Raw genomic sequence first — 25609 nt, 5'->3', positions numbered from 1 at the left:
TCCATTCTGTGTGTTCAAAGCAAAGCAGTATCCATAGAGTACAAAAATATCAAGATCAGTGAGGAATGCCCCAAAGCTTGAAGGAACAGTTTCCTATGATAGATCCTGGATGATGCAGGACCTGGCTGCTAATAGAATTCTGTAAAATCAGTTAGGTGTGTCACAGACGGTATCCCTTCTGAACATTTCTACTTTCTAGTACTTTCTTTAAACTCGAGTGCTTAATCTTAATATGTATCTGTCTGACCTAAAACATATAAATGTAGCCACTATAAAGAAATGGCTCAAACATGATAGAAGTTTGTTTCTCATAAAATCCAAAAGTTTTCTATTGATAGGAGGCTCTTTCTTCTCCAAGCAGTGATTTAGCGACCATGGCTTTTTCCATCTTGTGGCTTCTCTCTTTAACAGATGACTTCCAAGATCATAGTGCTCATCTTTATCAAGCTTGGAAAGGAAAGTGCTTGAAGGCCACAGTTGCGTTAGAATCCAGTCATAATCTGTTTATGGATCCTGAGAGGAGAGGACTGTTTTGGTTGGATAAAATATATACATATATATAATACACACACACACACACACGTATATACATACATATATATACATGTATATACATACATACAGCACACTCCTTCTTTCCTCAAGGAGACAATCCAAAGTTCTGCCCACCCACCACATCTAACTTCAAGTCTAGGATATGCAGGCCGTGTGTAGTCCTCTCATGTATTGATACCTTGAAACCTGGGCTCAGAAATTTATCTCAAGGGTAAATTGATGGCAGAACAGTGGATTTCTTTGGTAGGTTGAGTCTAAAACAATTTGAGTTAGTTCCTTGACATCATCTGGAGAAATTACAATTGTTGGGTAGCTTTTCCATTAATTGAGTTGGAATCCGATGAGTGATAGCTTTAATGCAACGTTTGTATTGCCTTTGCCACAGGAGCATAGGGAGTCACTAAACCACCCTTTCTTCCATATTCCAATTTTGGTGTCACTCTGCACATCTCAGCTCCAACCTCCAGGTCATTGTCAACTTTAGAAGTCTTGACTAAGCATGGACAAAAACCTCATCTGAAGGTTTTTTTGTATGTTTGTTTTGTTAATAGTGCTTTGCTCTTCAGGAGGTATGTATCTGGAAGGCAGGGGCTAAAAAGAGCAATCTTTGCTTACATAGTAGGATATCAGCTCTGCCCCTGAGTTTGCATATAGCTTCTATTCTTCAACTGAAGAGGCTTTGACGGTTCTCAAATACTACCTGCCATTACCAAGACACAGCATTTCTCTTCTCCCATCTCCCCCAGCACAAAACAAATATGAATGGGAACAAGAATATATCAAATGAAAACAAATATATTCAAATGGCTGCTCCAAGAAGAAGTGAGCGTAAATCTTTATTTACAATGTACGAATCTAGTAAATTGTTAGCCTTTCTGGACCTCAGTTTCCTCATCTGCACAATAACAGTCAGCTCCTTCAGACGTTTATAAAACGTCAACAGGAAGCATCTGAAAATGCAGAGCACAGTGCCTAACCCATAACAAGTACCCAGTTCATGAATGTTTCTTTTTAACTTTCCTTCAGTGTCCTTCCAACACCCTCCCAACTGTGACACCTCTACTCCCCCCGAAACACGCACATACCCATACGCACACATACATACACATTAAGCTTTCAGTAGCTTTCACTAGCTCAGGCTGCTAATGTAGGACATACTTGTTCATCCCCTCCTGCTACGTCAGCACATCCTTGGCCCCCATTTGACAGCACTCAGGAGGCTTCCTTCTTCCCAGTGTTCTATCAGTCCCACCACAGTTTATTTCCATCTAGCCTCAGCCCACTTTTGTTTTATGCCTGTGGCTATAGGTAGCAAGAAAATCAGCAGCCACACTTACTGAAGATTAATTGCCGGCCCAGGGAACCAAGACTGAACTGGGATCTGGGGGGTTCATGTGAATATATGTGTGTGTGAGACAGAGACAGAGACAGATGTCGAGGGAGAGAATGTATACAAGGAAATACTACTAAGAAGAAGTGTTACGAGATTTTCAGATAAGAAGTTTGGATGAAGAAATCCATGAGCCAGAGATGCCTGGGAACCAAACACATGTGTGAGTGATACAGGAGTAGGAAGAGAGACATAAAAAGAAGCCGATCGGATGTGTCATTGAGTTAATGTGAAAGAAGGGAGTAATAGTCAGGAATGTAGTGGGGAATGGAAAAATAGAATTAAATATGTATATCCACATGTTTTAATTCTGTTTTTCCTTTCCACACATGAATATATATGCATGATCAATTTTGTAGAATTATGTCATAAAAAATAAATTGCTTGTTCCAAAACATAGTAATTAGGTGTCAGTACAGAAAAAGAACTCAGTGCTCTCTACGCAACTCCCCCTCCCCAGTGGATAAGTATAGCTCCGGTTAAGCAATCTATATATAGAAAAGGCCAGTGCCCTTAGGAGATGAAGGCTTGATTCATGATTAATGATGGCCAGTGTCCAGTCCAGGAAGCTCTGCTTCTGCCCTTGACCACAACTCTTTAAGGCTGGATGCCATTGCCTTATATGGACCTCCAATGGAAAGGAAAGAGAGTATGCTTCTGGAGTACCCACAGATACTGTAAGTGGGATCCAGTTCATCTTCAATTCAGCTCAAATTCAGAGGAAAAGAGCTTTGTTTTGATAAGGATCAGAGAGGCCAGAGAGAAGTAAATAGGCACATAAGCACGGGCTTCCCTTCTCAGTAGAAAAGGGCCATTGCTCCGCGGTAGTCTGCCTTCTCTGTGAAGGCTCCTGATACTGTCTCTGGGGGGACTGTTTTCTGATCCTGTTTGTACTTGGGGACTCACAGGAGATGAACTGGCATTCCCAGAGCTGTGCCTATATCACCACCGGCGGAGCAGGGCAGCTGTCTCACCCGCCTGACTGTCCTCCTGGGCCTTCCCCTCGCCATTTCCAATGTAGTGGAGCTTTCTGATGTTAATGGAGACAGTTCACAGAAAAATGGTTTCTTTGGATAACAAGTGCTCTGGCCAGATTCTGGCTCCACACACTGCCCAGTTCCAGATGGCATGGAAAGCCCTCAGTGCAGTAACAGTATTGACAACATGAACAACGGATGCTACTGTTATTATTGCTATTATTCAGTAATTGGAATCAGCACCACTCGAGATTTCAAGCATTCTCCTGGAGTTTGAACATCTGATTTGGAAGCCTATTTCTTATTCGTTGATAGGAGGCAAAGGGAAACCTTAGTAACATCTCTACCGCCTTACGGAGAAGGAATGTGGAATCAGATTTGAACGTCCTGCCCTCGCACTTTCCTCAAGGTTCACAGCAGTGCAACTCTAGCACATGTGGAAGAGAGAAAGTGGAAAGGAGCTCTGAGCAACACTCGAGCCAGGGGTCATTTTGTCATAGCTTTTCCTCTGTACCACTTTGGGTTTGGGGCATTCTTTTCAAATTGGGTATTCAAAACATACCCTGGAGAGTTAACGGCATCACTGATTAATCCTGCTAGTAGCTTTTGCACTAAGCCCAAGGCGTTATGAAACCCCTGGTAAAGAAATTGGTAATTTTAAAAAGGTTTTTATTTTGGGATACTTGTAGGTTCACATGCATTAGTAAGAAATACTACAGAGAGGTCCCATGTTCCCTTCACCTAGTTTCCCCCGATAGTAATGTCTGACAAATGTTACCTCTACAAACTGTCGTTAAATATCAACCAGGATATTGACATTGACACAACTCACTGACCTTACTCTGATATTCAGATTTCCCTAGTTTTACTTACATTCATTTGTGTATGTATTAAGTCCTATGTAATTCTATCACGTGTAGTAGATGTGAATCCAGCACCACAGTCAAGATACAGAACAGTTCCATTGCCACAAGAGTCTCCACTATATTGCTCAAATTAAAGGACCATTCCTCATTGAATGGTTCAGGGGAATATTTGCAACTGAGGTGTTATAAAAGAGTGAGAAAAAAAAAAACCACCACATCCCGAGCTTATAAACCAGTGATTATTATGCTTTCCTAGGAAATAAAATTAAACACTTTTTTTTTCCTCCTTTAACTCACCTGACAGCCATTTTGGGGATAGTGCTAGATACTAAAAAAATTACTAAGACACCTGGTCCTTTAAAGAGAGAGATGGCTCAGGTGATGATCCTGGAGTCCCAGGATCAAGTCCTGCATTGGGCTCCCTGCTCAGTGGGGAGTCTGTTTCTCCCTCTGACCCTCCCGCCTCTCATGTTCTCTCTCTCTCTTTCTCATTCTCTCTCTCTCTCAAATAAATAAAATCTTAAAAAAAGAGATAAAAATAACTAATGTTATTTCAGTAAATATTATAATAGGGGAATATACAAAGAATCTTTTAAACCAGGAGAAAATATTCAATCAACAAACATTTGCAGCTATATGCCAAGCACTAGGGATACACAACTGTGTTAGAATCCATCCATCTCAAGTTTCTCTGGCAGAGACAATGTTCCTTTTTCTTTCTACTCAACGCTTCCCATCAAAATAAAACTAGACCGAATACACACAAGCAGAGACATGTAAAACACTGGCATAGATCATGGACAAATGTAAAATCTGGCAGAGCCCCATTTGGATTGGAATAACTTTCTAAGGGCAAAGAACTGTGAAATTATTCAGCAAGGCTCCCACTAATCAGACACACTTATGGAAATTTTGAATTTTTACTTCCAGCTCTTTCACAAGACCATCAAATTAGTCAGAACATACATGCTTAGGCCTTTTAATTAAATAAGGGAAATTTGCTTTTGCCTTGTCCATGAAGAAACTTTCAACAGTCACCCTAAAAACTGGATGAATAGATCCAAATTATCTGGTACCTACTCGACAAATAGGGTTTTAATATTCCGGGGATAACAGTGTTTGTGTGTGTTTGTTTCTTCCTTCACAGCTGTACTAATAAAATGTCATTTTGTGGAGAGCTCCTTAGCTGTGTAAAAGAAATGTAAACATGGTCCTTCATAGTCTACATGGAGAAAAGAGGTATTCACCCAAATCAGTGAGGAAGGCATTGAGAAAACTATGAAATGTGCATGGCTCGTAGCAGTGGGTGAATGTTATTTAGAGAAAGTGGACCAAATCAGACCCACGAGTTGGGTAGGTGAAGGAAGAGCAGGGAGGAGATGTGGCCCTTACAGGGAAATTAGATGAACAGGTAAGAAAATGAACACCATAGATTCAAGTTCAGTGAGACTCCAGGCTGGTTTAGAATGCAGAATTCATGTGGGGAATTGAGAGTGGTGGGCTCCGGAGTCAGATCAGGGATTCAAATCCCTGATGCCCCACTTAGTTGATGTATGAATTGGGAAGTGAATTACCCTCTTTCTGCCTCAGTGCTGCACCTGTAAAATGAGGCTAATAACTATAACCATTTAATGGGATTACGGTGAGTGCTAAATGAGATAACTTGCAAAAATCACTTCTCAGATTGCCTTGCATAGAAGTGCTTACTCTGTTATGACTATCATTTTTACTCTGTTACTTATGAGATCATTTTTTTGAGAGCCTTAAATGTCATCTGAAAAAAAAAAAAAGCCCTTAGGTTTTAACCTGTAAGCAATGGTATGCCCATTTGAAAAAAAGAGCAGTAAGTGGTAAGATACAAGGAGACCTTTAGACAGACAATATTGAAAGCAAGTGTGGATGCAGACAGGGAAGAATCTTGGTAAGTAGGAAAACCATCTCCAGCATGAGACAAGGAGAGCCCGGTTTAGAACAGAAGAGAGAGGCTTCAAAGGAAAACTATTTGGACTTAGGGGATGCTACTGCTATTATTGAGAAGATAGAAGTGACAAAACTGGCCTTGTTTCTCAAATTCTAGGAAATTGTGCCCATGAGTTAGATGAAGAAGGAAAAGGCTCATGAAGTCTGGATAATTGAAAGTGAGTGTGGAACATTCTGTACCAGTCAGGATTCAACCATTCCACCAGAAAAGTAGAACCAGTAGGAGAGAGAGATATAGCTCTCACATCCGTATATATCATCATTCCTATATTTGTATGTGCATATGTACATACATGTATACATATAAATATATAGACATGTGAATCTCATAATTTTATACATATATAATTATAAATATATATTACTTACTGTATGGAATTGACTTACACAGTTGTGGAGACTGGCTAAGGAAGCCTAAAGTCCACGGAGCAGGCATTCAGGAGGAGATCACAAGCAGGCAGAAATCCCATGAGCTCCAGCTGAAGCTTGAAGTCCACAGGAAGGGGAAGTCCAGAGGAAGGGAAAGCATGCAGGCATGCTTGGTGTTGCTGATCTCCCGGGAAGGCCTATTCCCTCTTTAAAGTGCTTTCACCACACAAGAAACAGCAAATGTTGGTGAGGATGTGGAGAAAAAGTAACTCTTGTGCACTGTTGGTGGGATTGCAAACTGGTGCAGTCATTGTGAAAAGCAGTATGGAGTTTCCTCAAAAAGTTAAAACTAGAGCTGCCCTGCAATGCAGTAGTCACACTACTGGGTATTTACCAAAAAAATACAAAACCGCTAATTCAGAGGGATACATGCACCCCTATGTTTATTGCAGCATTATTTGCAATAGCTAAATTATGGAAGGAAGCAGCCCAAGTATCCATTAATAGATGAATGGATAATGAAAAGGTGGTATATTATTCAGCCATAAGAAAGAATGAAATCTTTCCATTTCCAACAACATGGATGGATCTAGAAAAAACGCTATACAAAATAAGTCAGAGAAAGAAAAACCATATGATTTCATTCACATATGAAATTTAAGAAACAAAACAAATGAACATAGGGAGAAAGAACAGAGAGAAAGAGAGAAACCAAGCAACAGACTCTTTATCTATAGAGAACAAACTGATGGTTGTGGGAGGGGGGATGGGTTCAGTAGGTGATGGGGACTGGAGTACACTATCATGATGAGCCCTGAGTAGTGTACAGAATTGTTGAATCACTATACCGTACACCTGAAACTAATATAACACTGTATGTTAACTATACTGGAGTTAAAATTAAAAACTTGTTTAAAAAAAGAAAGCTTCCACCTAATTAAGTGAGCCTCCCTCCCAACCCATGTCCCCAGGATAGTCTTCCTTTTGATAAACTCAAATCAACTGATTTGGGAATTTAATTACATCTGTAAAATCCCTTCCCTGCAGTATCTAGGCTACAGTTTGAGTAGTTAGATGGAATAACTGGGAGAAGGTATGTGTGTACACAGCAAAATGGCTGCTGTCTCCCTCCCTCCCCCGCCAGCCGGCTCTCCTTGTAGCCTCCCCTAATCAGAAACATACTAGAAAGGAGTGTGGGGAACACAGTTCGTCCTAGCCAAGTTTGCCAATCACAAAGCCATCATACGTTCCAATGGAGATGATCCTGTAGGTTGTGGGGAAAAGAGACTCAGAATGACTGTTAGATGCAGAGAAGTGATAAGATTTGTGTTATTAACAGAGAGTGACGGTTAAGTTAGAGACAGGAATTATTCATCAGGAAAGGAGAGAGAAAAAGATGTCAACTTTGGGCCCTGGCCACAGTTAAGAACATACATAGTAAATTTTGTTGTTAGGAAGAACATACATAGTAAAGGCTTAATGTAGCTAGTCTGGTAGGGAGAGACCATTTAGAGGTTAGCTACACAGAAGGTGAGAACACATATATCATCACATCAGGCTCCTGTGGACCCCCATTGCCTGCAGAACATAAACTATACATGAAACTGGTGTGCGCTTCACTCAGCCACTCATCCGCACCCCTCTGCTCTAACCATATGCTTCCCAGACACAACTTTCATGATAGACTTCTCTTGGAATGGCCTTCCTCCTCATTTTTACCTAGTATTCACCTAGTCATTATATATGTAGAGCCCAGCTCAATTACCAGCTTCTCTGTTTTGTCTTCCTTAATCTTAATAGCCTGTCGTATTTAGAAATAAAAATGTGTATTATTCTGCAGTAGCACTTAGTCTATAAATAGTACTCTTTGTGATTCTTTTACTTAATTTTCAATTTCTCAAGGGTACAAGTAGGCCATATTTATATTTGATCTCTAACCTGTAGCACAATACTTGACAAATAGCAGACACTTACTGAATATGAAGGAATGAATCAATTATTGAATAAATCAACGTATTAAAATGCTTATTCCTGACCCTTTGAAAACAATGAGTTCCCTCCTACCACTTGGGAAATGGAATTCTCAGCCAGGTATGAGAGAGCAAGTCATCACTTACTTATTCACTTATTCATTTGTTTTTGGTTTTTAATGCAAGCTATGTTATTGAGAGGCACAATAGAAAAGGTATTTTGTGGAATATTGCCCCTTGGTTGTCACCTTAACAGTCAAGAGAAGACTACTTGCTTACAAGTAAGTAAAATCCTCAAGCTGCTTCTCAAGTTCCTACAATAGGTTGCTGAATTTAAAATGTGAAAAAAGTGTGAACCAGGTTCAGGTGGGGAGAGTTCAGTGATATGAGAGCACAGACCTACACATTAGTTCTCATTGGTTCTGGCTTTTGAAGCAGACCACAAGAGATATACAAACTCCAGCAATGTCCAGAAACAATTATGAGTTAACAGCCTCTTCTCATCTTTATGACCAAAATTAGGGGAATCTGAGTAAGGTTCATATGCTGATAGCCAGAGACCCCTTAAAAGTGGCCATAATCAGAAGGAAACACTCCTAAGTTGCTATTTATGGATTGTCCTATGTTACCCATCTCCAACCGTGGCACTTTCTTGTGCCAGTCTTTGTTCTAACTGCTGCTAATTACCCACAACTCTATAAATTTTTTTTTTAGGCGACATTAGTGTTAAGATCCTGCTCATCATGCCTTTCTGCTGTCTTTGTTTATGCACTGTTGAAATGGGGCAGAGGAAAACCAAGAGATATCCTCTGGATCATCTAGATGCCAAATGTATTCTTCCCTGACTCCACTGTGGTAGAGCAGCCCTACCAGGTTCATTTATGCCTAGTAGGGTGGTGATTCCTTTCCCTGCCTGCTGGTCTCTTGGCCAAGGTACTTGATGTGACTGGGTGATTGTCATACCTTGAGGTTTTATAAAACTCTTGCTGTGTTTATTCACTTATAAAGGTGTTCCTCCTTTGGGGAGGGGGGATTTTCCAGTGTTGATCCAGCCACAGTATTGATCTGTTTTATTCCTAATATGTTTCAGACTGATATATAAAAAAAATTTGTTCAAGGCTCTTTTTCCTTTTAAAAAGAAATTCATTTATTCTGACAAACACCACTAGTGAAATAACCATTTCAATACCTATATGGCAGTAATATTATATTAAACACACACATAGACACAGATACACAGTTACATAAATGTACACATTGCTTCATGAGCTATATCAGGATTTTTTGTAAGCACTTTGGAGTTCGTATATTTATTACAATAGACACATTTATTGCAATAAGACACAATACACATCCTCAAATTAATTATGACCAAGCTGTCATGGACTGGATTTCTGCCTAGAAGACATATGGAATATTATTTTTATTATATAAGTTTTGGTGTACAACATTATACTTTGACATCTGCATACACTACAAAGTGATTACTCCCAAAAGTCTGGTTACCATCTGTCATTCTACAGTTGAGCCCCTTCACCCTTTTACCCATCCCTCAATCCCCTTCTCCTCTGGTAATCACCAATCTGTTCTCTGTATCTCTGAGTTTTGTTTTTGTTTTCTTTGTTCATTTGTTTTGGATTTTTTTTTTTAGATTCCCTATATGAGTGAAAACAGTATTTGTCTTTCTCCTTTGGCTTATTTCACTTACCATAATACCCTCAAATTCCGTCCATGTTGTTGCAAATGGCAAGATTTCATTCTTTTTTTATGGCTGGATGGTATTGCAGTGTGTTTGTGTGTATCACATCTTTATCCACCCATCTGTCAATGGACGTTTAGGTTGTTTCCATATTCCGTATCTTAGCTATTGTAAATAATGTTGTAGTGAACATGCAGGTATATATATCTTTTCAAATTAGTGTTTTAGTATTCTTTAGATAAATACCTACTAGTGAAATAGCTGGATCATATGTTAGTTCTATTCTTAAGTTTTTGAGGAACCTCCCTACTGTTTTCTATAGTGGCTGCACCAATTTACAATTCCACCAGCAGTATACGAGGGTTCACTTTTCTCTGTATCTTCTCTAACACTTGTTATTTCTTGTCTTTTTGATAATGGATTTTCTAACAGGTATGAGGTAATACCTCATTGTGGTTTTGGTTTGCAATTTCTCTAATAATTGATGATGTTGAATATATTTTCATGTGCCTGATGACCATCTGTATGTCTTCTTTGGAGAAATATCTCTTCAGATCCTATGCCCATTTTGTCATCAGGTTGTTTATGGTTGTTGAGTTTTATGAGTTCTTTATATAATTTGGAAATTCACCACTTATTGGATATGTGATTTGCAAATATCTTATTTCATTTAGTAGATTGCCTTTTCATTTTAATGATAGTTTCCTTTTCTGGGAAGAAATTTCTTAGTTAATGTGGTCCAGTTTGTTTATTTTTGCTTTTGTTTCCCTTGCCTTTGGAGTCTGATCCACAAAAACATCAATCATTAAGACCACTGTCAAGGAGCTTACTGCTTATGTTTTTCTTCTAGGAATTTTATGGTTTTAGGTCTTTTTTTCAAGTCTTTAATTCATTTTGAGTTAATTTTTGTGTATGGTATAAGATGGTTTCATTTCTTTGCTTGTGACTAGTTTTAAGTTGAATAAGAACAGAAAATAGAAGTTCCAGCAAAGGAAAGTCTGGAATGTGGGGGTAGAGGTGATTCAGTAAGAAGAACCCAGAGATCTGTGTTCAGATCCTGGCTCTGCCACCTTCTGTCAGTATGAATATGGACAAGTTATTAAACCTTGGTTTGGTCTAATTAAACAAAGTCATTACTATGTATAGGATTTGTGTGAGGATGAAATTAGGTAGCAGCACAGAAGAGTCTATGCTTAGTACACATTCACTACAACAATGCCAAGCCCTGCCATTTTGCTTTTTAATATGACCCAGGGATTTCTCAGCAGAAAGAGAATGTGCATGTCATTCTGCTTCATCTGTGTTCCCTTCTAGTTCATCCGCCCTTAATTACAATCCAGAATGACCTCTGGAAAAGATAACCTAGGAAACCACAAAACAAATATAGGAGTGTTTAAATTTTCTTAGTAAAGATTAAAAATAGCCACAGTGACTGGTCTTTCTCAAGACTCCCTGATGCATGACTAAGAGAATTTTGAAATGTTTTATAAATTTTCCTACTAGGGATACTGGTATTTCCCACAGGATCTCACTTCTGTCATCTGAAGAATTGTGCCTTTTCTCAAAGGATTTTCAGACCTTCCTTATGCAGCTTATCTTTGGAAATGATGTAATCTCTTTAGAGTAGTGAAACTTCATAAGTATGGATTTTACTACTGAGCCCCATGATGATAGTGAATAAGTAGAGGTATAGATACATGCATCCATAAGAAGGGGTCACTTGCTGAAAGCTAGAGCAAAGGTGAGAGTGAGAAAGTGAGAAAGCAGGAGAGCTAATGCAAAGGGAGGGAAAGAGGAGGAGGGGGTGGTGGAGGAGGAGGGAGGGAGGGAGGGAGAAGAGGCTACAGATGGTGAAGTGTGTTTGTGTTGATGGAATAGGTGGTGTAACCTGGTGTTGGGAGTGATACTGCCTAGTGGTTAAGAACTTTGACATTGAGTTTATATCCCACCTTTGCTCTTGCTTTTTATGATTTGTATGTCCTTGGCACACCTCTGAAACTTTGATTTTCTCATCTATAAATGGATTTGTGATTTTCTCATCTATAAAATGGAAATAATAGTACTAGCTTTATAGAGTTCCTGAGATGGGTAACTTTGATTTCTCATCTATAAAATGGAAATAATATTAATACTAGCTTTATAGAGTTCCTGAGATGGGTAGATGAGATGATGAATGTTAAGTGCTTTGTATGGTGCCAAGCACAAAGTAAGCACTTATTACACGAAAGTTATTGCTGTTGATAGAATTTTCTTCTCTCTTCCAAAATAAAGCCATCCCGGTTCTGAACTAGCTACTTGCAGAACAGGGGAACTTCCCCTTTTGGAGTTTCCCCCATTAGCACATCTGCTGGATGATATCTGTTGCACAGCCATTCCTATTCTTTCTTTTATCTACTTATATTTGGAAGGCTAAAAGTGGTATTTTGCAGAGTAATGCACAGCTAAGTCCTGGATATGATATAATTCTACCAGTGAAATGTGCTCACTCAGTACCGGGAGAGCCCAAGGGCTGTCAGCCTTCTGCTAGCAGGCAAAGTCAGGGGAGGAAGAGCATTTTTGGAAGCTGGACTCCACATTCCAGGATCAGCTGACTGATCTGTGAGAGTCAGGTAGATATGGCACGAACAACAGTGGAAGCAGCAGCAGCTTTTTCCAGAACTCAGCATTTTCGTGAGGATGTTACCTGGGCGCAAAGTGATCTCTGTCTTCTGGTCCTTGCAAGGATTTTGTAGGTACCTGTTACTCTGTATGAAATCTCTTCTGTTTAAATATGTGGAACTGTTTCCAGTTATTTTGCACTGAACCCTGAGTAATACAATGCTTGTCTGAGCTCTCTCAATGCCTTTAACTTCATTAATGTGGAAGCTAGAGATTTTAGACAAAATGGCTCATGTCCTGTTTATTAACTAACAGGTGTAAGCATATGTTGGGCATTGTAATAAAAAAACAACAACAAAACAATAAAAAAACAAGCAACAATAAACATCAAAATTCAATCTGTCCTTTCACAAAGCTCAGCAGAAATGAAGCACCAGACACATTAAAAGACTTTTGTGTTTTAACTGAATCATTTGGACTCTTCATTAGCTTCTGAAGACTATCAAAAGATCTGAGTCCACAATGCCCCACTCCTATGAATGGCCCAAGTTTGGACTGAGATTGCCTACCACACAGGGTTATTGTCACCATTGTTTTAGATTGTCTTATTCTTTTGTTTGGAACACCTGTGTGCTTGGATATGTGGACTCATAGTGTACTATTTATTCATCCATTAGTTTATCCATTGATGCTGAATGTTTCCTAACATAAGCAGATACTGTTCTAGGTACTGGATAGAAAAGGAAAAATCCTTGTTTGCCTGGGTGTAACAGTATAATGGGAAAGAAAGACAAAAAAAAAATCATCAATCAGCAACCAATCAATAATAGAATGATGCTAATAGAATAGTGGTAAGGGCTATGGAGAAAAGTAGAGCAGATAAGGATGGAGTACAGTTTTGTTAGGGTAGACATAGAAGTTCCCTCTGATAAGATGACGTTGACCAAAGATCCACATGACAGAAGGTTGGATAGAATATGTATACTGGAGGAAGAGCACTCCAGGCAGAGGGAACACATTATCTGACTTATATTTGAGGATCATTTTGGCTTCTGAATTGAGGAAAGACTTGAGGGAGCAAGAGTAGAAGAAGGAAACCACATAGGAGGTTTTTGCAATAAGCCTCATATCAGACAGGAAATAGACTTTCAGGGATAGATTGAGTGCAGGTGATTTATAGGGAAGTGTGTTCAGAAACAGCATGTGTAAGGGGGTAAGGAGGCAGGACTGGTCAGAGGAGAACTTGAACTGTGACTCCCTTGCAGCAAAGGGCTCAGCCAATCCCACCAGCAGCAGGGTTGGACCTTCAGAAATGTCTGGAATTGAGGCAAAGGGGGTTTGGGGTTTTGTATCCCTCATCAAACAATTATTAGATGTTGGCTGCCCCTGGGGAAGGGGCATAACCTTGAGTGAGACAGCTCCCTTTAATGAAAGCTGATTTCTGAAAAGGGACTAAGTCATGAACTGTCAGCAAGCCACACTTCCAGCAAGGAGGGGAATGCATGCTACCAATATAAAGGGGCCTCTGGGTATCAATACCAGTCTACCCCTTGTGTCATCCATATCCACTTGCTTCCTATTTCTTTAGTGCATCCAGCAACGATTTCTCCAGGATTCTGATCTGTTTCTTTTTCTGGGGAAAAGACTGGTCTCATGGCTACAACTGTGAAATTCACCCTCCTTACTATATACATTCTACATTCTCCACACTTGGCTGATACTAGTAGTTTATGTGGTGGGGTGCCCCAGACCTCATTACTAGGGGTGTGAGCCCTAGTCATCATGCCCTTCTGCTGTCCTTGACTGTTTACTGTCAAAATGGGGCAGAGTAGAACCAAGAGGTGCCCTGTGGGTCATGTAGGTGTCAAGTGTATTCTCCCCTGACTTCACTGTGGTCAAACAGCCTACTTCTTTCTGACAGTCAGGTTCAGTTACCTCTGCTAGGGTACTGATTTCTTTCCTTGCCTACTGGTCTGTTGACCAAGGAGCCCAAACTGACTGAATAGTGGCCATACCTTAAGGTTTAATAAAACCATTTCCCTGGTAGAAATATTCTTTCTGTGGGAAACATGACCTCCAGATCCACAAAACCTATGGTTGAATTGATGGAAAACACAAATTTCTCACTGGGTCGCTGGGAGTGAAGGGAAGCAGAACTACACTTACTACTATCATGTGGTCCCTAAATCCACATATTCTCCTTTTTTGTTATATGATACCATATAATGACTGTTGATTTAAGGTACATACTTCTTCCTTATCTGCAAGCTGGCACCAGAGTTGCACCTTTACAAGGACTGTCCATAGTCCTCTCAAGTTTCTGGGTTCCGTGACATGTGATAGGTCTGGTGGATCCCTTGGTCACAAGTGTAGTAATTAGCAATTCTGGGGTTTAATTAACTTCAGCCCAACAATAAAGCATATTTTATGGTCATTGTGTCACGGCTAGAACTCCGATGCTGTATAGTGGATTCCCTGGTCTGATACCATGTGATATTGGATGCCAGGTTGATAGATCAGACTCTCTCTAAGCCTTTGACTGTGGTATTGGCTGAGGCCATGCAGGCAGGAAAGAAACATGTAACCAGATTATGAGTTAATTCGACTCAAGGGAATCATACCCCTTTCTAGATGGGAGGGAACCAATGCTGTTAACTTGCCAGCCTGTGATTGATTTGTCTCATCGAGGGATGGTGCCATCTTAGGAGCTCAGATCTGGTCTTTATTGCTGGCAGACTAGGAATTCAGTGGCAATAGTAGGCAAACCAGCCTCGATGAATGGAATTCTACACTGTTGAGCCCACGCATAGCCTCCATTCTTGTGACCCTGGCTATTCCATTAATATACACATTGTGCCAGTGTTGGGGTGGCCAATGATGGGATGACTGATGCTCCCTGCACAGCACTTCCCTGGAAATAACGTGGAATGCATACTTTGATTCTAAAGGCAGCTCTCTGGGCAGTGCAGAACAGCATCAGCTATACCAGGTAAGAGATAATAATGGCTTGATGAATTATACACTGAGTATCAGAAAAAGAGAGGAAGTTAAGGATGACTCGGCTTTTTCACTGACTTCCTAGGGTAAAGAGTGGAGCCACTCATGGGATGAAAAGACTGGGGGAAATGCAAGTTTGAAAAACAGCAAAAGAACAGGATATCAAGAATTTAGGATATACTAAGTTGAGTATAAGCTGTTGAGTTAGACAGATGGATAAATCAGCTTGGGTGTTAGGGAGAAGGTTTAGGTTGAAGAAATAAATGGGGAATTCATCTATATAAAATCAAAAAGTCAGCAATTAAAATGGTTCACCTGGCAATTTTCTTCAAAATAGCCCATTGTTTTCATTTTCAAGAATAAAGAATAAACCCTCAAGGTGACAAGATAAATGCAAGACAAAATACTGATTTTGCCAGCAGTGTTTTGAGTGAACTAGATCAGAGATCTACAAGGAAGCTTTACTAATTCAGTATTTTTCATTCACTTTTCTTAGTGACTAGGATTAGAACAACCTTATTTGAGCCTCAGTGCTTTTGCAAAATACCACTACCAATAATAATAACTTCTGTTTAGTGAGCCTTTACTATGTGCTAGGACTATGCTAAGTAGTTTATACAAATCTCTTTTAATTTTGACATAATTCTCTAAAATAGGTTTGATTATACTTACTTTACTAAAGAGTGAACTGAGACTTAGGAAGGTCATAAGTATAGTAGTTAGCAGTGCTGGGATTAAATCCAGTTCAGCCCAACAATAAAGCACATATCATGATGGTTTTGTCATTTTTCTGGAAGAAAGAACATCTTAATGACTAGTATGTTCATGGACCTTTGTCTTCTCCCAACCTGGAAGAGTTGAAACTGGTTGATTTTATTTTATTTTATTTTATTTTATTTTATTTTATTTTATTTATTTATTTATTTACTTATTTATTTATTTATTTTTAGATTTTATTTATTTATTTGACAGAGACAGAGACAGCGAGAGAGGGAACACAAGCAGGAAGAGTGGGAGAGGGAGAAGCAGGCTTCCCGCCCAGCAGGGAGCCCAGTGCAGGGCTCTTGGGATCATGACCTGAGCTGAAGGCAGACGCCTAGCGACTGAGCCACCCAGGAGCACTGAAACTGGTTGATTTTATTTTAAGCCTTTGCCCAGCTCTTTGTCAGGATAACATAGTGCAGCAATGTTAAACAGATAGCATTACAAAATCGTTCAGCCTTTTCAAAATTCACATCAGTCTAACTTGATCCAAACAAGTGAACTTCTCTTTACCGGAAACCCCATAACTCTCTCACTTGGCACGGAGAGACTCCTGGAGCTGACGACAGAGTTACCTCCACCACAGAAGGAGGGAAGGAAGGATTTTTTCCCCCTGAACTGAATGGGTCTGCTCTGTGATTTCAGGGGCTGAGATTCGACACAAAGGTTATTTACTGTATTTACTGAATGACTCATCAGGACAGGAATGTGGGTAAAGGGGCTCTCTGGTGACATTCCACAGCTGTACTGTTTTCCCCACAATGGAGCTGTGGTCTGCAGTTGAGGGAGAGGGCAGGTGGCACTTAACTGGCCTGAAGTGGGGACCCACATCATCTGTATTCTCTGTCTGCTCACCTAGGCAGGGCATGTGACTTTTTATGAGTGAAGTGCACCCTTCACTGGTCTACTTGTTTTCTAGAATATCTAGAAATATCTCTGTGTGAAATAAATCTCCTGGCCTTAAATTTTTAGTTTAATATTTTGCTCTTCCAGGAGTCACTCTTGGTTGTTGCCCAAACTAATTGTTTATCAGAATAACGGGGATATTTTAATAACAAAATTCCCTGGGCTCTAACCCAGAAGTTGCTGATTCACTAGGCCTGAAGAAAAGCCCCAGGGAAATGTACTTTTTTTTAGGTAAACTTCTTGTTAAAGAATAACACATTGAAAAGTTCATGAAATTAAATGCATATAGTTCAAATAATCATCACAAAGTGTAAACACTCATGTAACCCATATTCCTGGAACAAGACATAGAACATTACTAGCTCTGTCCCTTACTGCATCCCGGGTACTGTCTTCCCCCAAATAATCACAATCCTGACCTCTAACCCCATAGATTATCTTGGTGTGTTTATGAACTTTATGTAAATATGTAAATAGGTTCATACAGTATGCATTGTTTCTGGCTTCTTTTGCTTGGAATCTTCGTTTACAAGATTCATACATCTTATTTTCTATGGTAGTTGTTCATTCCCATTTCCTTATTCTATTGTAGGAGTGTACCATAATTTATTAATCCATTTCTCTGTAGTTGACTTTTTTTAGTTTTTTTTCCTTATATAAATAGTACTGCTGTGAACATTCTTGTGTATATCTTTTGGTGAAAATATATGCGTTTCTGTTGAGTCTATACCTCGGAACACAACTGCTCAGTCAGATGGTATGCATGTGTTCAGCTTTAGCAGATATGGTCAGTTTTCCAAAGTGGATCTACCAATTTACTCGCAACAGTAAACAAGAGTCCAGTTGCTTTACATCCTTCCCCACTCTTGGTAATATAAATCTTCTTAATTTTAGCTGTCTTAGTGGGTGTTAGTGGCATCTCATCATGATTTTAATTTGAGTTTCTGTCATGAATGTTGAGAACCTTTTCATAGTTTTGATCATTTGGATAGCCTTCCTTTGTAAAAACTCTGATCAAATCTTTTGCCTACTTTTGTACTGGTGGTCTCTCTTCTTACTTATTTGTATTAATTCTTTGACTTTATATGCATTGAAAATGTCTTCTACTGTGACTTCTCTTTTTTATTCCCCAGTGGTGACTTTTGATTAACAGAAGTTCTTAATTATGAATTATGTTGTCCAACTTACCTATTTTAGCTCTATATTTAATACTCTCTGTTTATTATTTTAGAAATCTTTGCCAATCCCAAGGTTATGTTTTTTTCAGAATCCATATTTTTTAAAAACTTCATGATTCTGATGTATGATCAGGTTAAAGAAATTCCAATTTTGAGTATTTGAAATCTATTAAATAATGTTATATACCAGAAGAAGTGTCTCAGGTCTGAGTTAGTAATAGTGATGTTTGGTCCAAAGTCAAGAATGTCTTTCCTAAAACACTGAGTAAAAGGAGGAGATTTAAAAACCAAGGCCTAATATCAAGGTCTGTTAAGGACGAATGGGATACATATAGGGTCAGTGAAAAATAAGGAGAATAAGCAAAGTCAGATTGTTGTGTCAATATCAAAATCTGAGGAAGCAGAATTGAGCAACTTCCCATTTTAGGGGTCTCAGGCTAAAAGGGGTCAGGGCTAGAGGAGCAAAACCCCAGTCAGTGAAGTCTCCTTACTGTTCTCATAAGGAGAAATCCTTGGCTAGATTTCAGTGGGCTAGACCAGTAAAATAACTTCTAGCTTGGAAATTAAAAAACTACTCTTCCATCTCAGCTTGACCACTTACATTTTTCAGAAAATTCCTGACTTGATACTTTTTAAAGCAATTAATATGATCTTTGGAGCTACTAAGATCTCAGGCTCTGGATTCTGACTTGTGGAGTTCAAATTCTTGCCTGTGATTTTAGGCAAATTATTAATTCCTCTGTGTTTCAGTTCTCTATTATTTAGCGATAATAATAATACCTACTTCTTAGGATTTCCATAAGGATTAAATTGGTTGACAATGTAAAGTGTTTATAATTTCTGGCACATAGGAAGTACTCAATAAATCTTAGATATTATGATCCTATAGAAGCTAATTTAATAATATCTGTAATATATTTGAATTCCTTATAATGAAAACTTCTATCGATACATAGATTATTACATTTCAAGGCAATGTCTGCCATAAGTTCAGAATTTCTCAAATATTACATACATCTTTGTAATAACTTAGTCTTCACCCCTTATTCACTGTTGACCTCAGACTTCTATAAGTAATATCTATCTAGTGACTACTACCCAACATTTAGGTCTCAAAGGCCTGAAACTTGTCAGAACTTAAGAGTTAAGTCATTATCAGGGACCATTTTTAACTACTAGTGACAGTGAGATACTCCACATCAGCATTAAAGAACAGTAGTTGCAGCCTTGTCCTTCTTCAGGTAACTAGTGCTCCAGCTCTAAATTTTGGCAAATTAGGACACTAGGAAACTGTTGAGTTCTGATTTCACAGATACTAGGAAGGCCCACCCATAGGAAACCACAGAAACCACAACTGCTCCCCCTAATGGCTAGTGCCTAGAATTCCATCCATACACCTTTGGAAATCCCATTAGGTTAAATCTACTTTTCTAAGATCACTAATGGAATATCAGCACTTAACATTTTCCTGTATTTTCTGAAAGCACTTTTCCTAATAGAAAACCTCAGGATATAATCTCAAAAGGAAAGTTGAAGGGATATCAGAAAGCCATTGAAAAATATAGAATGGGAGGCACACTAAAGGCCAGCTTTGCTTGATTTCATAATTCTATGTGAAACTAACACTAGTTACCTGTATACATTGACAATAATCATATTCTTACTCTAATATAATATCTGGAATGGACAAATGATCATTTGGGGGGCTGGGAAAACCATCGTTTGTCAAACTGAAGAGTAATTTGATTCTTTTTCATGACCTTCATACCCTCTGATAAGCAATAATGAACTCACCCTACTTCACTGATTCCAACACTTAAAATTTAGAAAATGGTCAGAAAAGTCTTAGTTATTTCTAGCTAATTTAGATCTGACTATAAGTCATATGAAAAATTCTGGTTTTCAAAGGGAAATTCTTTTAGGAGATTGCTAGGCAAAATGGCTGATCAAGTTAAAAAAAAAATGGCCTGCCTCTGTAGTCAGTGAAGTGATTTTTTTTGTGATGGAGGTCACAGCAAAATCATTCATAGTACTCAGAAGTCATCAGCAGAGCTCATTCTTGGCAAGCCTGATGTATTCTCTGCCTCAGAGAATTACTTTCTAATTACTAAAAACATGATATGGTAGAAACAAATGTTGTTGGCTTCAACCAAGTGTATAATTGAAAAGTTCAGTCTCAGTGTAACTGTAAAGAAGCAGAGTCTGTGGGATTTGCTGGGAATGTGCGAGTGGGTGGGGGCCAGATTGTCTCTTCACCGTGGGATTTGGGAGTTAGATTACATGCCCTGTCTTCGGAAATTAAAAACTGTGGATATTCAAGGGTAATAAAGGAAAGGCACTTCCAGGAACGGAAGAGTATGTAGGTTAATTGTATCAATATGGCCTATTGCCCTGAGGGCATTGGCTGTGGCAGCCATATGATATGACTAAGACATTAAAATAGCAGATGAACATTTTACTAGATGGAAAAAGTTTATCCTGATGGCCAGTTCCACTCTGATGGTTGGAAAAAATGTTGGCTTCTCTCACTGGGGTATACACAAGATGGAAAGTAAGATGGGCTCTGTGAAGTGGGTGGGAAGGTGAGGAGGAAAAAACAGTCAAAATCAAAGCAGCCAAAGTGAGACAGCCATGTGAGGAAGTGGAAGAGTTGAATGCCCTTGAAAAGGCGGATGGAGGAATCTTTCTCAGCCATTTCATGATGTGGTGTACGAACATTCTGAACTGTGAGAAGTGGTCACGCAGAAGCGCCCAGAGCACCGGCTGTCGGTGTTTCTCAGAGCGCCAAATCTCAGGGTGTTACCCGGTTATTCTCTTGGTTTGTCTAAACATGGCAAGCATTCCTGAGAAACATTGGAGGCCACATTACTTAGCCATTTGAACTGCAAATCCAAAATACATTTTTAGCCATTACAGTAGCTTATTGTATTTGCAGAGCAAAGACGAGTCACAAAATCAGAGGACGCCTGTTGCTCATGGCATCATTGTGATACATGAATGCCGTCTTCTCTGGGGAGATTTGCAGAGCCCTGGTCTGTGCACCAGCTTGCTGCTGCTCTGCAGTCCTCTCTGCAGCCTCACAAAGCTGTGTCATGCCCTGGACTTCTTCCCTGAATGGGACCTAGGGCTCGCCCTGGGGACAGAGGCAGAGGCGTGCCCATTTCTGCCTCTGCTGTTCCACTGACTGTAGTGACCTCGACGCTTCTTTTCCTCTCTTTTCCCAGCTCGTTCAGTTCAGCTCCTTTTGTTTCAACAAGTAACCGTTGACTAACTAGTAGGTGCCTGACTCTGAGAACACAAGGACAACCTGTAGTAATTTATAGTCTAATAAATTTTAAGTTTCTTGTCTACTCACCACATGGATCTCTTTGTCAGACTTCCTGGGTTTGGTTTCTGTCTCTGTCACTCAGTAGCTGTGTGACATTGGGCAAGCTACCTAACCTTTCTGTGCCTTACTTTCTTAATTTTACAATTATTACGAGGATTAATGAGTTGATACATGTAAGGACTTAGAATGGACCCTATTGTACAGTCAATGCTCCATAAATATTATCTGTTATTATGATTATCCTCTTTGTTTCGTTGCCCAGGAAGAAGGCCCTGTTTTATATTAGCTATCTCTGTTACTGGCCTATTTTTGCTCGGCTTACTACATGTATTTTATTGAGTTGCTTTTCTCTTTTATTGTCCCAGGTATGATATCTTAACACAGCAGCTGGGTTTCATGCACTTTGGGGGAAAGAATCACAACTTTTACTCTCTGTATATTCTACCCATTACTTAACAGTGCTGGGCATATGCAGGGTACAACAACAACAACAACAAAACACTTGTTAATTGAATGAAGTGTTAGCAAAAAGAAAGACCTCTTTTTAGTTATGACTTACATTGAAATTTCCCAACAGAATGGCCTCCATACCTTATAGCTGCCTCCTTGTATTTTTCTAATAATCTCAGTCTTTTCTCCTCTGGGTATACCTTTCTCTAGCCTCTGAGTATCTTTTCCCATTCGATGGAACCAGGATCAAGGAATATTCTGTACAATATTTGATTTGGTATCTTCCTGAGCAGTGGCTTCTTTAAAACCATACACTCGCCTTTCTAAGCTCACAAGGTTTCCTTTTAGGGCCAATGTAATCAGACTATCCATGTAGCCGCCATTTATCTTTCCATATGCTACTGCCTCAGCGCCTACACTTTGGGAGACTCTGAAATAATAACGTACATGCCAATTTCATGCAGCACTTATCTGGAATTATAGAAGAATTAGAAGATGAAAACTAGCCTGAGAGTTTAAGAAATTTGCCTGGGATCACCAGTGAATAAGGGATAGGCCCAGTAACTCACCCCCGTCCTTGAACTCCCAAGTTCTCTTTCTTCAGTGTGAAGCTGTTTCTTCTGCAGTTGAAAAATCAAGATTGTAATAAGTAGGAAGAGGAGAGAATCATGTGTCTGCAAAATGAAATTAAGCTCCAGATAGTCATCTCTTAAAATGAGCCTGGCCCAGAATATAGTTTCTCTACAAACTTAACCAGCCCCAGGAAAAATTGTTTATGAGTCTTATGAAGTGCCTCCTCTGAAAGGATGTCAAAAAGCATAATTTCTGAATCAGGATGGAGAGGAAGAGGCCTCTGCCCTCTCTGGGGTCTAGGAGAATTATTTCTGAGAAGGGGATTTTTCCCTTGTCAGTTGGAGGTATGAGAGGCATGGATGACCTGTCACCCACCCTCTAGTCTGGTATGTCTGGGTATTTCTGTCTTAGAAAAAAAAAAAAAAGTCGTTCTTCTAGCATGAATTCCCATAGCTGCAGCACATGGAGGGCAGAGTAGATTTGACCAAAGACCACATCCATATTCACAGACAGTGCTATGAATCTGGAGTGGGGGCTATGCTGGACACAGTTCATGTGCTCCCTGCCCTCCACCTATGTAATTGCCTGACTCTAGCCTGAGTGGCTTCCATGCTGTTTGTGTAGCTGTGGAGCCAGCTCATCACTACCATCCTGACCTGCTACAGGGCAAAGAAGAATGCTTTTCCTGCACACTCACCAGACTGCGCTGTGCGCTCTAGCTTCCGTAGCCCTTTTCTGGATAGCCCAGAGATACTGCCTGAAAGGGCAGGAGTTCCATGAAGGCAACCTTGAGTGATGGAATGCAGGGAATGGGACAGACTCTTCTCTCTTTTGCCTCATGGACAGTCTGATCTCAGATTGTCTCTATGATGGTATCCTGCCCGGTTAAGCCATCAGCAATGCTTGCTGCCAAGCAGGGGCCACATGGCTTAAGCACATCATTACTTTTGCTCTTCTCTTTTCTGTGCCATATTCCCCACTTCCCCCACACTCCTCAAAAAAGGGATAGCATGTGAGCTTTTGCTTTAGCCTCTCTTTCTAGGAATCTGTGTGGAGTTCCGGAGGCCCGAGACAAGATCAGATGCTGAAATCAAATTGTTCCTCCCCATTCCCTCCAACCCAGTCTAGCTTCCTCCGCATCACACCAATGGTCTTCATGTCACAAAGTCTTCATCTTTTTGATTTTTAAAGCATACGGCATGCTTACAAACTGTCTGAACATAAACAGTTGATCTCTTGTTTCTTTTTTAAAGCCATCTGCTTGACAACTGTATCTGCGGGAACGTGAAATGCTCTGTCTTCTAAGGCAGCTTATTACTGCCTCTTTAAACATCTCTAATTGTTACTATGTTTTTTTAAAATTTTCATATGAAGCCAAAATTATCCTCAAACCCATCTGGAGCTTTTTTCCATTGGTTTAACCATGCCCTTCCGAGTCACAGCAAATAATTCTTTAGCTCTGTAAAGTCAGTTAGCTATCCTGACCCCATCAAAACTTCTGGTCTCCAAAAAAAATCATTCCCGATTCCTTCAACTGTTCCTCATATTTTTTGGAGGTCTCTCAGAATTCTATTTTTTGTTTTCTTGTCACAAAACAGTTTTCCAAGGTGTCAAGACTTGTGTGACTCAAAGCTGAACAAAATAATGGGGCCTCGTGAGTGGGATAGATGGAAAACTACAGCAAGACACTGCTGTTCTTTTGCAGGGTATGCTTCCTTTAATTGGTGGCATATGTGAGCATATGCGTGGGTGGCAGAGTGAGGGCAGGGAGTCCAGTGGGCAATAGCCCGTTTGGGATCTTTGGTTTGGATTTGGGAGAGGAGGCTGAGTGCCCATAATCTAAAATGTACGTTCTTTTTTTAAATATATATAAAGATTTTATTTATTCACTTGACAGAGAGAGAGCGAGAGAGCGCACAAGTAGGCAGAGTGGCAGGCAGAGGGAGAGGGAGAAGCAGGCTCTTTACTGAGCAGGGAGCCCGATGTGGGGCTCAATCTCAGGATCCTCAGATCATGACCTGAGCTGAAGGCAGCTGCCCAACCAACTGAGCCACCCAGGCGCCCCTAAAATGTAAGTTTTTCCCACACGGAGAACGTATGTGGATCTGGCCCTTAAAACGTAGTAAGTGCTCCAGTTCAACCTCAAGAGCTTATGGTCTTAGAAATTAGAGCAGGAAGCTGATAACGAACTGGGAAGAGATTAGAGCCTATGCTTATTTAAATAATCTACAGTGAGTTTATCTTAATGGTGGGAAAAGCTTCCTTTCTTCTATGGTGAGAGGATAAGAAATAATGTGCTTTTTGTACCGAAGGAAGGAAAGATGTTGAGTAATTCCTCCCTATTCTTTGGGATGGTGATGGGGGTACAGGGGACAGCAGACAAGAATGCCATAAACTTGAAATCAGTGCTCAACACTCAGTGCTTGGTCACCAGCCAGTCAGGAAAGTTCTGCTCCATGTTACCACATTTAGAGGCAGGTCTCAGAGCCCTGGGCCCAGGAGGAGATGTGTATAAACATAGCGGAGGTAAAGGAACCCTCACTCTCAGCATGAGTCGTTTTCTTGATGAGCAGTCAGCAGGTCTGGTTTTTATTTAACTGCCTCCTGCCATCATAGTGTGTTAGAAGTAAAACTACATCGACAACCAATGCAGAGGCAAAACACCTCCCAATTAATGAGACTTGTCAGTCTGGTGTTTTGCATTTTGAATAAAGGTCTTTAAAAGTTACAACATAGGTTGCAACTGGTAAAAAATGTAAGGGCCCACTGACTAAATTTGATGGTGGAAAAGATATTATATGACCACATATATGGGGGAGAAGAGATATATTAAAAGTCTCCAGATTATAGTTTATTTTCTGACAGTCTTATAAAAAATGTCTCCTGATTTTCCTGTAATAAGTGTTAGGTCCTTCATGATTCCTGCAGCTATTCTTAGGACCATTGCCAATAGTTTAGAAGCATGGTCTGGTTTGACAAAGTAATTATATTTCCACCCCCCCAACATTCCC

The 25609-nt window shown here is 39.9% G+C and overlaps 2 long non-coding RNA genes across 5 annotated transcripts in view; one reads left to right on the top strand and one right to left on the bottom strand.

Annotated features, from left to right (window-relative positions):
- LOC114221458 (uncharacterized) overlaps positions 1-6241 on the bottom strand; it is a 48178-nt gene extending 41937 nt beyond the window's left edge. The window contains exon 1 of one of the 3 annotated variants that reach the window (XR_003611736.2): positions 6156-6241. This is a non-coding gene — a long non-coding RNA (uncharacterized LOC114221458). Of the gene's footprint in view, positions 1-6137 lie in introns of all 3 variants that reach the window. The other 2 variants (XR_015768637.1, XR_015768636.1) reach the window with 2 other exon arrangements.
- A 6078-nt stretch (positions 6242-12319) lies between these two features.
- LOC148163932 (uncharacterized) overlaps positions 12320-25609 on the top strand; it is a 152918-nt gene continuing 139628 nt past the window's right edge. The window contains exon 1 of one of the 2 annotated variants that reach the window (XR_015768635.1): positions 12320-12534. This is a non-coding gene — a long non-coding RNA (uncharacterized LOC148163932). Of the gene's footprint in view, positions 12539-25609 lie in introns of both variants that reach the window. The other variant, XR_015768634.1, reaches the window with a different exon arrangement.

The sequence above is a fragment of the Eumetopias jubatus genome, unplaced genomic scaffold (genome assembly GCF_037043125.1).
Source record: "Eumetopias jubatus isolate StellerSeaLion01/CBP00866 unplaced genomic scaffold, mEumJub1_p1.0 scaffold_7, whole genome shotgun sequence".
NCBI classification, from domain to species: Eukaryota; Metazoa; Chordata; class Mammalia; order Carnivora; family Otariidae; genus Eumetopias; species Eumetopias jubatus.
This window is presented reverse-complemented; position numbering and strand designations above follow the sequence as displayed.